Consider the following 15,814-nt stretch of genomic DNA (forward strand, 5'->3'; position numbering starts at 1 on the left):
GTTGGGCTTTGTGTAAAGGAACAAACGTTCTTATTTCATTTTGCCAATTTATAATGTCTGATCCACTGAAAAAGTGGGCTACCTTATTTATAATTTTGACAAATAATGAATAAATAAAAAAAATAATAATCCAAGCATGAGTTGTGTCTTCTAGCTCATAGAAAAAGTAAGTGCATACTCACAGGACACAGGATAAAAGCAAGGAAATCAATAAAACATGCATTTAGAATTTAAAAAAATAAATGAATAATGCCCAGTTTTCCATGCTGAAAACTAACACTGACATTCACCTTTATGTGCATTTACAATAAAATGTCTGACGCTGCTGTAAGAAGGATGGTGTAAAATTAAACGAGTCCCCTTGGAGCAAATGAATGACAATAGTGTGTTGTGCTGGGAGCTGCTCTATTGCCACCAGCACAATGAGAAGCAGCCTGACGGACATCTGCCCTCACACTCTGTCGCCACATGTCTCCCTGACGGACTGATAGCCAATAGCCAGATATCCACACTTTCACATAGACACCGATAGATGCAGTGATACATAGATAGCATTACAACGATTCAAAGATACATTGACACACAGATATTGATGTATTGATAGTGCTTCAGTTCATACTGCGAACCATTGAGGCGTATTGAGAGTGATACGTAGATAAATAGCAATCGATATATGAATGCACAGACATCACAAATGTCAGGAAAAGCTGACTAGAACAGCTGAACATTCTTTGGGGTTAATCACAGGCACTTAAAACAGTGTGCCGACTGCCATCCAACATGAGTTTGAACGCAGCCACATACCCAGTTATAAGAGGGTGTGCACACATGTGCAAACACTAAGATGCATTTTGTGTTAGGTCTTCACGGCAAATGCATATTAAGCAATAGAACACCTAACTGTAAGGACGTTTTGGTATTTAAATATTAAAATATGTATTTGAAAAACATTTCCCCCCCCCCCCCTTAACTACAATAATGACCTTTTGATGGATAGCAACTGCCAATAATTCAAATAGTCATATCAGTAAAATGAATTGATTTTCAAAAGGAAATGCCGTGGGCCGTGTTTTCACCATCACCGTTATTGATGAAATTATAATAAAAACGACCCAGCTAGATGTACTGCACCGTACTGTATGTACGCAGTAAGCGGACAGCGCCATTGACGGCTGACCTGGCGGACGGCCGGCTTGTCGGGGTCAGGGGTCACCTTCAAATAGGACAACTACGGAGGCTCAAACAAGTACATGATTGGAGCGGACCCTCCCTCCCTGCCATGTATACGACCCCCCGGGGGGGCCTTCGCCGGGACAACGGGACCCCACCCCCACGAGCTCCTCCACTTTGTGGCGGGATGTGACGAGAGACAAAGGAAAAGAAAGGCGAACCAGAAAGGAGGAGAAAGAGAATGACAATCAAATAGGAAGATTGTTAGCCCCACGTTAGCCCCGCCCTTAGTGGTTCATGATTGGTCCATTTACACATCAGTGCTATGTCTATATTCATTTGATATTGATATTAGCACAACAGCCAATACAAAGCGATCACAATGTTTTATTTGTTATGTCTACTTTGTGCTAAGCACAAGTTATTTTCTGTACACTATATTGTACAGTGGTGCCTTGAGATACAAGTGACCCAACTTACTTAATTACTATTTCATTTTCCCAGATACTAGCTGTCATTCGGAGGATTTTTTTTCCCCCCTTTGATTTGAGAGCTCCTCTCTCGGCTTCTCAGTACAGCAGTAATATCAGTTGTGTGGCGAGTTGAGTCACCTGCCGACATACAGCACTCGCAAGTCAAAGCAAACATTTGACAGATCGTCGGCTATCATCGTATTTTCGGTATCGCCGCCATCCCAATTGATTTCTATTGTGTAATGTATTCATTTTGAATCACCACACCAATGAAAAGAAGGTAAACATGACTTATTTCTGGCGCTGGAACGAATTAATTGCATTTCAATGGGAAACATTACCTGCGTTTGCAAACGGACTCACGGAACCGATTAAAATAGAGTATATCTGTACTGTTTGGGGGTAATTGTTGTCTTTCAGGTAAGTCACAAGAGGGGGTCTCTCACACACAAACACACACACACACACACACACACACTGCTGAAGCCCGAATAAAAGGCAGATCAAACACTGTCTGTAAAGCCCCTCCATATTGTTGTGTGTGTGTGTGTGTGTGTGTGTGTGTGTTCTAGGTAGGGTTGACTCCCAAGAAGGGGGCAGATGGCCTCACACTGCTCCACGGGGGAAGCCGTGAGGATCCCCTGCGCTCCCGCGGGGCCACATATTCCGGCCCCCTCCATCCCTCATAATAAGACAAGTGAGTGTGCTAAAAAGATGATGGCAATAAGGGGGGGGGGGGGGGGGTCCATTGACATGCAGGAGGGGTCCAACGTGGTTGTAAGGCCGACACGGGCCTTTGTCATTCGCCTTGTTCCGCACGCTTCCACGCAGGCTTCGTCTTTGTAGATGCCCCACAACAACCTTTCACACTGCCACTGTTACGCACTTTATGAGACACACGAGACAAAAAAAAGAAAAAAAAAAAAGTCAATTTTTGATGGACGTTATCAGAGAATTGATTATTGCATGCAATAGGTGAAATCTATGAAGTAGCAACCACATATTTTTGGGATTATTTATAGACTCCCCAGAACTCTTATTAATTTTACCCACACTCTGAAACTCACACGCTTAGAAATAACCTTTTAAACTCTTCAACATACAGTCATGCACATTTTTTTCCTAAAAATATGTTTTCATGAATTCTTTCTTTCTTTCTTTCTTTCTTTCTTTCTTTTTACAGCACAGTATTTCTTTAGTAGTATCCATGTTGATCCAGTGCAATTGAGGGGCATGTGTTGGTCCCCCGAGGGAAAGCTTTGCAGCATCTGGACACAGTCCTCGCGGCACACGCACGTCCTGCATGTCTCTGCCTCTCTGAGTGCGGCTAATCCCGCCTAAACTAAATCCATTTACACACACGCGCTCACGGATGCCCCCCTCGCCCGCCGCGCACACGCATACACCCCCACCACAGCCTCAGTCGAGCCGCAATGTAAACTACAGGACTGAGATTTATTTTATTACCAATAAGAAAATGGGGTCATTATAGCAATGTAGGGGTCGGTATATTATTATTATTTTTTTAAATGATTGTTTTTACTTTTTAGATAATATTTTATTGTAGTTTGGACTTGTTAGCATAATTAACAAACATTTGTGTTTGTTTTAAATAAAATTAGGAAAAAATAGTACTGTACACAGACAAGCTCTGGCTCATTTTTGATTCAATGTAATAATATTTATGATTCATATTTGATTGAGTAACTTTCTAAATATTTCGAAAGTTACTCACTGAATGAATTTGTACTGTACACATCTCACTTTGTTTTCATTGTAATTATATTTTTTAATAATTTTATTTAATTTAATTTTAAACACATAATTTCTACAGTACAGAATAATTTCCATTCACTGCCATTATAGTTATAATTGTTTTATAAATCTGATTAAACATTTTAAAATGAAATAAAACATAAATGATTACTGCAACAGAATAAATTGTAACATATTATAATTCTCTTTATAATAGCATGTATTTTCTATCAATTAAATTCCCAAATAATTCACACTTTATAGATACTTTTGTTTTGTTTTGATATTTTCTAAAATGCATTACAAAGTCAATTAATCCTGCACACAGAATAATTATTTTCATTGTAATGATATTAATGATGATAAGATTTATTGAAATGTGCTTTTAAAATTTAATTCAAAACAATTGTGTGCAATACCTATAACTTACAGAATATTTGTCATCCTTTGTAATAATATTTAGTGTCATTTTGAAGGCATTAAACCCAACATTTATTTAATATAAATGCATCTCACTGTAAATAAATCAGCGATGATGCAATTGAGTGTTTCTATATTTTGTCCTGAACTGTTATAAAATAAAACATACCTTTGTTAACGTCGCATTAAATCATTGTCATTCTTCATACTTCCCACACCACCAAGATTATTTTTGTTTTTGTTTTTGACGCGTCCAAATGAACATAAAAATCAAACATTGGAGTTTTAATGCAATCTCACAAAAAATATAGAAACTGTACAATGTCAGAGTAGCCTCAGGGGGCTCCCATTACTTAGCACCTTCATCGGGGTGCGGATGTGAAAACATCCACTTGAAGTTCAAGTGGATGTTTTGAAGGTGTGATACACCTCTGTTGCCGGGCAGATCATTGACCGTGACCACCCGGCTCTAGGGAGAGCAGGGGTTAAAGGTGTGAGAGTATCCTGAAGGGCACATGGTGTGTTTAAGGTTGTGACCATGCCACCCCCTCCCCCCCTCCCCTTTTGAAACGTTCGTGACGCCTTCAAAGACCCACTCATGTATCCTAAACGGCTACTTTACGGCCTCCCTCTCATAGCCTAGCGTCACCTATCCGCTAGTTAGCCAGCTAGCTTCTGCTTCCGGGCGTCTAACCTCTTTAACGCCAAAGACGTCTTATTTTTATTTTTATTTTTTTTAATTTCCAATTTTTTGCTTGCCATGGACATACGACGTCATGGCCGCTCTCCTCCGCGTGCGGTCGGAAATCCGAGCCTGTTGTTGGGGGCGCATTGATTTGTTAGGATTGCTAGCTTCCATTAAGGTTTAAGCTTCGACAGCTGATAGCAACATCCTCATGACCCAGTAGTCAAGGGTGTGCTTGCCTATTTTCTTCAATGAACCTTTGATATTTTGTTAAATGAAGATGTTTTTTTCTTTTCTTTTTTTTTTAAATGTAATGTAAGCACTGGGCCGTTTGATGAAATTTGGACATTTGTTCCTATCTTAATTCTTTGATGTAACTGCGCTTCTTGCCGATAAAAGAAATGCCGATAGAGCGCCTGTTAATGACCATTTTTAAATGATCCGTCATTTGTAAAGGAACTCGCATTCTTGGGACGAGCAGCACAATAACATGTCAAATGTGTCAAATTGTGTATGGACTCTTGTTTTGGCCTTGAAGCGCTGACTATCAGGTGGTGGTGACATGACCATTGCTCCCTTTGGTAGCAATGGTTCTTGCCAGTCTGAGTAATGCTGATAGAAAGTCTGTTTATGACCTTTTTAAATAATTCCCTTTTTGTAAGGAACATGCATTTGCAGCGCAACAACATGTTTAAAGTGTACCAAATCGTCAATGGAATTTTGTTTGGAGCTTCCAGGGTCCAGTAGATTTGTTTGTAAGTGCCAAACAAGAGTCCATAGAAGATTCGTCACATTTTCACACACGCCCTTGCGCTGCTCGGCCCACCAATGGGTTTTCTTTCCAAAGTTTATCCATTTCAAAGGGTCATAAAGAAGCTTTCCAACGGCTTAGTGTGTGGCATCATCATGTGTGCGCTAATGCGCGTGTGTGCGTCCAGCGCAGTGTATTTGACTATCCTCGGGGCCTCCCCACTGTGTCTACCCGTCCGATGGTAAGGATGCCATATGCTAAATGAGCTTGTGTTACAGCTCTGGTTGCAAAGGTGGCCACACACACACATGCAACGATTGAAATTATGTCAGCAATATGCAAGCCTTGAAAGCTCCATTGATCTGTTTATGCTTTTTTTTTTTTTTTTTTTTAACAATCTGATTCATGCCGGGCCATACAGACAGTCGGCATTGATTCATCTGCCGGACATAGCGCCAATTCATTAGCGCTCTTGTGACATCTGCCCCCCCCCCAAAAAAAAAAACCAAATAACTCCATCAGCACTTTTAATTAAAACAAAGCACACAACAAAAGGAGTTAATAGAAACAATACATCCAAGGACAAGCGCGCTATTGAGCGACAAGCTAATAGAAGCCACAGATGACGGCTTGGCCAGGAGTGCGTACGGTAAAAGCGGCTCCATATTTCTCATAAATGTGCAAAAAAAGGAAAAAACTGCAGAGGTCAGCATTAATCTTCTGCACTTGAGACAAGTTTGTCTTGCGGGGATTTAATGTAGCCACTAAGTGTGCACACACGGCTTGAAAACATCGCTCTAAGTTGCCTTTTTAATGGCTTTTATGACATAAATCCTTTAAAATGTCCGTGCTGAAAGCTGAGTGGAGATGTTACTTTCAGGTGACTTGGACAACATGTTGATAAAATACTTCATTACAGGACAAAATGGCCATAAATCATTTGTTCTTTCATTTGTTAGGATATTAAATATTCACAATTTGTTCTCCAGTGTCTCACTGTGGAGATTGTGCATACCTTTTTTGTATACTTTCTGACTAAAATATATGATTTTATTATTAGTATTATTATTTTTTTAAACATTGAGATGTACATTTTTCCCATCAAAGCAATTTTCTACATGGTAGCTTGATATTAACGCCTTACGGTGATTATTTTATTGAAAAAAAGTAGCATTCCTAAATAATTTTATAAACAATAGAAGTGATATTACTATTGCATTTCTTTGAAATTGTTATTGGGTTATTTATCTATTTTATAATATTTGATTGAGTATTTTCATGTTTTGATTTAGTTTCATTGGGGATGGTTTTTGTATGTAATTTTATTTTAACGTCATTAACCCCCCGCCCCCAGAATTTGTTTTCAGATAAATTACTTTAGTTCTTTTTTTAAAATTCTTATTTTAACCTTTGCATTTAAATATTTCTGTATAGTTTATTCATTCATTTAATTCACATTTTCTTGAGAATTTCCAATGGGATCAGTTCTTTCTTTTTTTAACTTCATTTTTGTGAACTTCCTTTTGCATCCATTTTTCATTTTTAAAGTGTTTGTGTCAATTGACTTTTGGATTGAATCATTTGAGTTTTTTAAAGTATGTTTATTTGTTTTTTCCAGTTATACTTACCTTCGATTCTTTGTGAATTTCCTTCGGGCTCAATGAAGTATCCATTTATCTCTCGTGTTAAAATATTCAACCCACTGACCGAATAGTACCGAATTCCAGATTTGACCAAATTTTGACCATTTCTGGGTTGACTTGTGCTTGTGGTCTTCTAGCAGTTAGACGGGGTTGGAAGCGATGCATTCTGAGATCAATGCCTGGGAAATGGAGCCCAGTCACATTAATGGTGCGCATCATCTTAAAGGGCTCTTTCCCTGCAGGAAGCTTTCACTTACGTCAAACACAGAATGGAGGAGAAACAGAGGTCAGTATATGCGTGTCTGTATGCTGTATATATGTCCCTATACTGTACTATATATTCCCTCTTTATATCAAAATGAAAAATCTGTTTATGTCGGGTAGAGGTAGGGTCACTTCGGCCATTTACAGGTGTTCTTGAAATAAAAATGCAGCCCCCAAATACAATTTCTGTTTGCAACATGGAATTTGGTAGAGACGTTTATCACGAGTAGACCCACAAAAAAGTCTCAAGAACCCATGCCTGAGAAGACTCAGGAAATCTGCTACTTTGGTCCGAAGCAGCCGTTTTAGCGTTGTTTCAAGCTTTTTCCAGGTGTCCTTTAAATGCCACCGTCATCCCAAATTTAAACCACATCGACGAGAAAAAAATGGCTGATGCTAAATTGCGAAGAATTGGACTTTTTTAGCGAGATGGCAAAGTTTGATGACTCGCAATTAAAAAAAAAAGGAGCTGCAACAATTCCCATCTCCATTGGAAGAAATGCACACAGTTAGATGGAGTAACTCCATTCCCGTCACTGCGATTTCTGTCAAACAAGCCGCCCGCCATCTTAACATAACATCCGGTCGTGATCGATATGACCATGCAGGGGAGGAAAAATAGCCTTTTGTGTGTTTGCTCCTTCGGTTCCCCGTCCTCATAATCTCGGCATTGTCGGCACGTCACCTTCAAACGTGTGAAGCCTTCTCGGCACGCTCAAACGCTTCCGTTGGCGGCAAAATGATCTTCAATGATGAGCTCTGATTGCTGGAAAGCCCCAGTGGGGCGGACAGGCCGTTCTGTGGGGAATAAGGTTTTGTGTCTTGGTGACCTTTCCTCATCTGCCGTGTCTCCTGGTGGTCTCTCTCCCAAGTAAAAGGGAAACCGCTGGGTTGGACTAAAAACATTGGCGTCCCACAAGAATGGAAAGTTTCGATTGTGTCGCAACTTAGCCATTACGTTCTCCAACTGTGAAAGTACATATTTACGTGTGTTCACGAGGTTAAAGCCGTTTAATGAAAACATATATTAACTTTAGGGCGGCGCCCTAGCGCCCTCTATTGACCAGCCGCCACCGTTCAAAAGTATTTTAATTTCAATTATGATTACAAAGTTCCTCCATTTTCTATAGATCCTCACCAGTGAAACTGTGGTATAAATTGTTAGGGTCACAGTGTCGGGTACCATTACGAAGAAGAGTGTCGGGAAAAAGGAAGCTTTTAAGCCTCTGCAACTGAGCCTAATCCATCCGAATCAATACACCTGTACTCCGCTTTCCATAGTGGCTAATCATGAGTCTCTCCATCATGGGGGCCCTTTGGACCCCCCCCCCCCCGCACACACACACCTTCTCCATGCTTGCGTTTCAAGGTCCGGCGCAGTATTGATTGGTGGTGGTGGGGGGGCGAGTAAGTTAATAAGCTTGGGAGTCATCCATCAGCGGGGTAGAGACTGGAACTGCGCGCGACAGCCTTAATCAAGTCATCAGCCGCCGTCGAGCATGATGACAGTAATTAAAAGCAAAAAAAAAAAAAAAAAAAAAAGAGCGAGGGAGCGAGGAAAAGGGAAAGCGATAGGGAACGTCCATTAAAAAAAAAAAAAAAAAGCCGTTTATTTCGCTTTGGTTAATCAGCGGCTCGCGCCGGGGAATTTCAATCGGCCGGACGATCCAATCAGTGAGCTCACGACGGGCCATCCGTCCAGGCCTAAAGACAAACAACCACACACACACTTTTACCGTCCTTCTTCTCTTAACGGCGCACACTCGGGCCAATAATCGCCGGCAGTCGTATTTCAAAGGGTGAAGCCAAAAAGGATGAGCTCATTTGGGGTAAAAAATGGGGGGAGGGGGACCCGTTAGAGTGATGATGAGAGTGCGGACGTTTGCTAACAAGCTCCCATCAGAATGAGAGAAATAGCACTCTGTAATATTAGACTTGATAAAAAACATACAGTCATGACAATTGAATACAATTTAAAAGAATGAAACCGTTTCTTTTTCGGGTTTCGTTCTCCTTCAGTTGTGTTATACGCATTGACCACTCGGGGGCAGTAGAAGATAAGGCCACGCTGTACTGGAGACTCCGCTCCTCTGTCGACTTCTCAGTGCGGCGGTAATATTAGTCGTTCTTTTCAGAGGATAAAGAATATATGCCTCTAAATATTGTTTTATGGTCTGCCTACATGTGTTAGAGCACCATTTGTGTTTAGATATCCGTTGCTAATTGTTAGCGCGTGTGCCCATGTAGTTTCCCATTGTATGTTAGCATACAGGTAGCGGTGGCTATGTGGTCGCTATCTTTGTTTCATATGAGTTTAACCGTAACATTCAGAATTGCTCACAATTTCTATCTGCCAAACTGCGAAATGAGACATGATAGCAAGATACAAAGCAATTAACCCAAATGGGTGAATTTGCTCGTAAGGCATGCTAACCCCCGACCCCACCCTCCTTTCTAATCAGGCATCACAAAGAGCAGCCTGAACACTGATCCTCCTCTGGGATTCAAACCAACAACCGCAAACACACTTTTTTTTTCTACAGCTCATAATTAGCACTCTGAGCACAACAGAAAATACACGAAAAAGAGCAACAAGGGTGCGGCTAATGGCGGCTGCTAATCCCGCACGCACGTCTTTGCGTGTGTCTGCATGCGTGCGTGTGTGTGTGTGTGTGTGTGTGTGTGTGTGTGCGTGTGTGTGTGTGTGTGTGTGTGTGTGAAGTCCCAAAGAGCAAGTCAATTACGGCGCGAGGCTCCGTTAGACGGTTGCGATCGGCGGATCAGCAGGTCGATGGCGAACAACCACAGAGGGTTTGTTTAAGCCTCACAATCATTCATGTGTGTCCTGCACTGCAAACACACGTGCGCACACACACCTTTCTTTTTTTACCTTTCTGTTTTTTACCCAGTCGTTTTTCGTAAAACTCATGTTGCGTTCACGTAACCTGGTAAATTACTGTTTTATGACTCTTTTTTTGCAAAAATAAAGTCACATTTTTACGTGAAACGTTTCAACATCGCAAAAACTTTTTTTTTTTTACTTTCAGGTTCTTAACCAGTTGTTTTTGTAAGTCATGCTGCATTCAAGTAACCTGGGAAATTTACATTTTTTAGCTTGTTTTTACAAAGAAAAAATAATAATAATAATTCTAATGTGAAATGTTGCTACAGCACCAAAACCGGGAAATCTCAGCCCTCCGAGTTGGATGTCACCGACTTCCTAGCGGACTTGAACGCAGCATTGCCTCCAGGGCCAGGGCGCTGAGTCGTGCAGGTGCGGTGGCCGCGCTGACGCTCACGTAATGATTGCCAGAAAGCTGTCGGAATGGGATTGAATCAAAGCCACTGATGTTCTCCTTCAATTAACAGTTGACTAATAAATGACCGGCTTCTGGTTTGGGTGGGGTTGGGGGCCTTTTGTGCCCCCAACCCCACCCAAAGCGATGAGGCGCGAGGAGGCACACTTCAGTGTTTGCCTCAAAGTGCCTTATAAAAGTTTGGCCCATTGTGTCACTCGGCTAATTGCACCTCTTTTTGTGGGGCAGCACACTTTTCATGTGTGTGTGGGAGGGCGGCTTGGAGGGGGGAGGGGGGGAGGGGGGGGGGGGGCTTTTGGGGATGGCTTTGGTGGAGTATTGGTCATAATCAAGGAGCAGGCACGTATGGCCAACAATGGATTCCCCGGATTACTGTTCACACAAAGCCAGTGTTGCAGTAGTTACATTGCAAATACTCATGTATTGTGTTGTGTGTGTGTGTGTGTGTGTGTGTGTGTGTGTACGGGCAGAAGGCTTTGCTCTGTTAGCAGCTGTAGCTCAACACAAGTGGCTTGTGTGTGCGTGTGTGTATTTTGGGAGGTTTTCATGACTCACATAGTAAAAGTAAAGTACAGCATAGAAATAAATGTTGATTTTATTACACTATAGCAATACGCTGTATGTAAAACAACGTAAGTGCCAATTGAAAAAAGTAATGAAATCAATTCCAAAAGTTTCATTACCGTGCTAAAAATATTGAAATTGGATTTATTCTGGCAGGTCTTTTTAATATTTTCATGACCTCTTCAGCTATATGTTATATTTTAAAATATTCAGATGTATTTTATAATACTTTGTAAAATTGTTAATTTCTTATTTTTCATTGGTGTTCACGTACATTGCTGTGCATATAAAATAACGTAAGCGACAATAATATATTCTAAAATCATAATATCAACAGATAATACAACTACATAATATTTTTAAGCATTTATAGTCATACATTTTATTCATGATATTTATTTTCAATTCATTATTGGTTGTTAGTTTTTGTTTTTTTTCACACTAAAGGAAACCTTTACATTTACAGGCCACGTCATTAGGTACCCCTCCGCCATCCCGTATCGATCCAATACATGAAAATATTACAAGAACAGTTGTTATTATTTTTGTGTGTGTGTATTGTAGTTTTAAAGTATATTTCTACTACTTTTTTTTAACAGTTTTATGCTACAACCACAATAGTGAAAAGTTTTTTTTTTTTTTTTAAATCAGGACATTTGTGATGACTTTACTTGTCCATATGAGTGGGACACTCAGGAAGGTCGCGGCCATTTCCATATTTGTGTTCAAAGAGCGTACAAATGCACAGAATGCGAGTACATTCCGGTCACCTTTCATTGCTCAGTTGCTCTCTGTCGTGTGTTTTGATGATTTTATGTCTCAAAAGTATTTTTTTGTCAAAATGGCTGTCTATTGTCGTACTAAAGCGGCTCCAACTACCGGAGACAAATTCCTTGTGTGTTTTTGACATACTTAACAAATAACAATGATTCTGATTCTGATAAGTCTTAAAATAGCTCTCCAGTGATTGGACATTGTGATTTCCTAGGAATGGATACAATATATCCCGAAAAATGTCATTTGCATCTTCCTAAAACATGCTAGAAATCATGAAATTTCATTTGGGACACATAATGGCGAAGACATTTTGCCATTAATAGTGTGAAAAATATTCCTCATACTAATACTCATAACAGTGAAATTGATTTTCAAAAGGAAATTCAGTGTCTTTACCATTACTGATCAAATGATATGAAAATGCCCAAAATGGGTTTTGTTTTTTGTTTTGTTTGTTTGTTTTTTGTGTTCCTTCACATCTTTTTTTCAAGATGATCGCCTCCACAAGTACGAAATAGAATGTATTTATGCGCCAATTTTACATTTCTATTACTGCCAATACACTGTTTAAACATAATGTGACATCGCTGTGCATGATAATATAGCATTCCCCTTTGGAAAATGGCCTCATGCTGCAAGCCGCAAGCAGAGCGCCTGTTAAATGTTGTTGCATCTCTCAGCGTGGGAGCGCGCTCGTGTGTGTGCTATCAGTGTTAAACATCAGTGCAGAGAAAAGGCCGCTGCATTATTCTTAATGTCCTCGTCATTTATTAGGAAGCCGTCTTTTGTCATGGAGAGAGCCGCGTGAGTCCTCTCGCCGGTTCGCTCACCTTTAGCATAAGCATCGGTGGGAGTTAACGGGGGACCGATCTGCTAGAATTGCTCCTCACAGCGGGGGTGGAGGGGGGGGGCTTTTAGGCTCATGCCGGGGGTCTTTATTTTTGCCAGGGGGGGCGAGAGGCCCTCCTTGCACTTTTGAACGCAACTACACTTATTCGTATGCATCAGCTGCTCGCTGGGCTTTCGTTGGCTGAAAGCCTCATTGAGGGAAAAGGGCGACTGTATGCTGTCCTTAACATGCAAGACAAAAGACTCATTCAAAGCCAGGCCTTTATCCATGACATACGGTATCATATCGACATGGAAACACTTGGGTTATCAAAAGAAAGCAACGGAGAGCGGCGTCCGAAGAAATTAGCAGACCACGTCAGCTAGCGGTGCAATTGAATGAGAAAACCTCTACGGTTCCATCGCGACAGCAATGTAAAAGAAAAATGGAAAATGTGTCCAAACACTTGGTTTATGAAAACAAAGTAATGGCGATGTTGTGATGCTGCGTTAACATTTTTTTTATAAATTAACGGCGTGCCATGTAGCTAAGTGGCCAAATGTCAAAACCTTAGCATCATAAATCATGGTTTCCTTGGTCATCAAGAGCAGAGAATACGTTTTTCCAGTTTATTACAACAAAGTAACAACGATTGCTCGGCGGCAATACTAAATGGGCAGAGCCTCACGTAGTGAAGCAGCTAAATCGCTAAACATTTTTGATACTTCTGGATATCAATGTTACTGAAAAAGGGGAAAACATGTCGAAAAGTTCGGTTTATTACAACAAAATAACGACCAACGGCATCGAAACAACTGAACAGAGCATCGAGTAGTGGCACGGGCAAATGTTAAACGACGGCGAAATAAACAGTCTTTTAGTTGATTAAAACAAAGTAATGGTGATCAACTGGATGGAAAATCTGCAATGCACTGATTCCGCAATAAAAGAACCGTGATATCGCAAGGGATTACACCAATTCACACAGAAAACTGTTCTGTCAGCCATGCATGTCATTTACTTCCTGCCCTTGCTTACTGAACAGGATTTGCTGTTTCATGAAAAAGTAAGAATAAACCGGCGTTCAATCGGCATTACTCCGGCCGATTATCATTATTTTCGGCCGATATAATCGGCTGGGCCCTGGTTTTTAACATTTCTCCGTTCGATGGAGCGCAATGCGGTCAAAACTTTGTTTGAATGAACCAAAATAAGTTTTTTGTTGTTGTTGTTGGTTCAATATTAGTATTTTTTTTTTCAAACAACCAATCCTCTGAGGCATTTTATTTGTTGTTAAGAATAGCCTGGTGTGCCGTGTATGGCCCCGGGGTCCTCATGTTGCCCTCCCCCGGCGTATATATCTGAGTCCTGCGGTCGTAAAGCCATTAGCTGATGAAGCTGCGCTACCAGCAAATTGTTTTGTATCATTACTGTCGTTGTCTTTCATTTGCTCGGCTTCCGGTTACACGAGGCCGCGCCCGATTTTCCCGTATGTGTCACAGCAGCTAGCCAAGGCTAAATAGCGTTTGCGCGCGTGAGTGCAAGTGTGTGTTGTGTTAATGAACACGAGTCAGGGCGGGCGCAACAGACGGACGTTGATTAGCGATTCCTGTCCGTGTCAATAAAGTGGGGATGCTTGACAGGAAGAGCGTGGACCGGCTCCCCCCTCCTCCAACTCTCGCCGTAACTTCCTCCGAGGCCAGCAGGGACACACCGCAGGCTGCCGATGACCTCGTGAGGACCACTCAAGTCATCGATTACATTGATATCATTTCGAGTTGGATCTGACAATGTAATTATATTGATATTTTCCCAATTTAATGCATTTATTTATTTATGTTTTTTTTTTTTTTTTCATTTAGAAAAAAAAAAAAAATCACTCATACTTTAAATTATAAAAAAATATATATAAATATTTACAGAAATAGAAATGTGCACGGTTAAATCATTTGTTTTAATTTAAAAAAATTTTAATCTAATAATAGTGGTTCATTATTTATTATGTTTTAAACCAAAATCAAATTTTGTATTTGTTTTCATGTAGTCCATGTCGTGAGTGTTTCAGTGGCGTCATTTCACCAGCAGGGGGCGACAAAACCCCACAAAACATAGCGCGCGCTAAGCGCACGTGCACAGTTTATGTCCTCACTAGTAGGACAACTGCATGTTACTAGTGAGGCAGTACTGTGCACGAGTTGACATCTGCACGCTAGTAGTTCTTCTAGTGAAGCGCTAGATGATAACTGTTGAATTTGCTACTGTCACTAGTAGCACAAGGTTGTCAACGCCTGCATGTTGGTGGCGGGCCAAAACTATAAAAGTAATACTTTGCCGCCACCCTGTGGAAACGCGATGCCACCTAGCTATTTTGAAGTGAGTTGAGGAGTTTCATCTTGACAATCGCGGTGCTTTGCTCCCATCTTGTGGAAATTGTTGGCGATTTTAAAGCTTTTTAGGGCTCGTCAATTACTCGCGAATTTAGTGGGAGGCAGTCGTGGGGAGGAAAAACAAAACAAAGACGTTACTAGTACGACATACGTCGTTCTACTCGTGTGCCCTCGTTATTCTGCTAATGCGCTTGCACTTACACATCACTGGAATAATTTGTAAGAATGCTTTGTTCGCCCATGCGGTTCTCTCTCTCTCTCTCTCTCTCTCTCTGTTTTCTACAAAAGGTCAGCACCAGCTCTCTCTATCCTCTCAGATTCCCACCAAATAATAATGCTGTGCGCAGAGCCGAATTCCTTATAGTATTTGCCATGCACTTTGATAACCTTTGTGGGTTTCTTTTGCTGACAGATAATGCAAAATGTAAGGATTCTTTGCAAGCAATAACACATTTTCACCTTTTGGAAATCAAATGTGTCTTTCTTTACAGTTTTTCTCAGTTGCAAAAACACATTTCTTGAAACCTTCACCCCATTTTCTCAGTAAATTAAACACAAACACCTTTTTTAATTTTTTTTTTTTTTTAATGTATATAGAATCATAATGCAAATGACTTCGTTCGTGTCTCTGAATCTTCAAAAGATGGTGGACACAGTGAATCTGCTTACGTTGAATTGGCGCTTCCCACATTATCAAACACTAAAGCAATCTAAAACAAGTAAGTAACTAGATGTTTGGACGATGACGATTTAAAGTCCATTAAAATATCAACTTGTGC

The sequence above is a fragment of the Phycodurus eques genome, chromosome 21, assembly GCF_024500275.1.
Source record: "Phycodurus eques isolate BA_2022a chromosome 21, UOR_Pequ_1.1, whole genome shotgun sequence".
Taxonomy (NCBI): domain Eukaryota; kingdom Metazoa; phylum Chordata; class Actinopteri; order Syngnathiformes; family Syngnathidae; genus Phycodurus; species Phycodurus eques.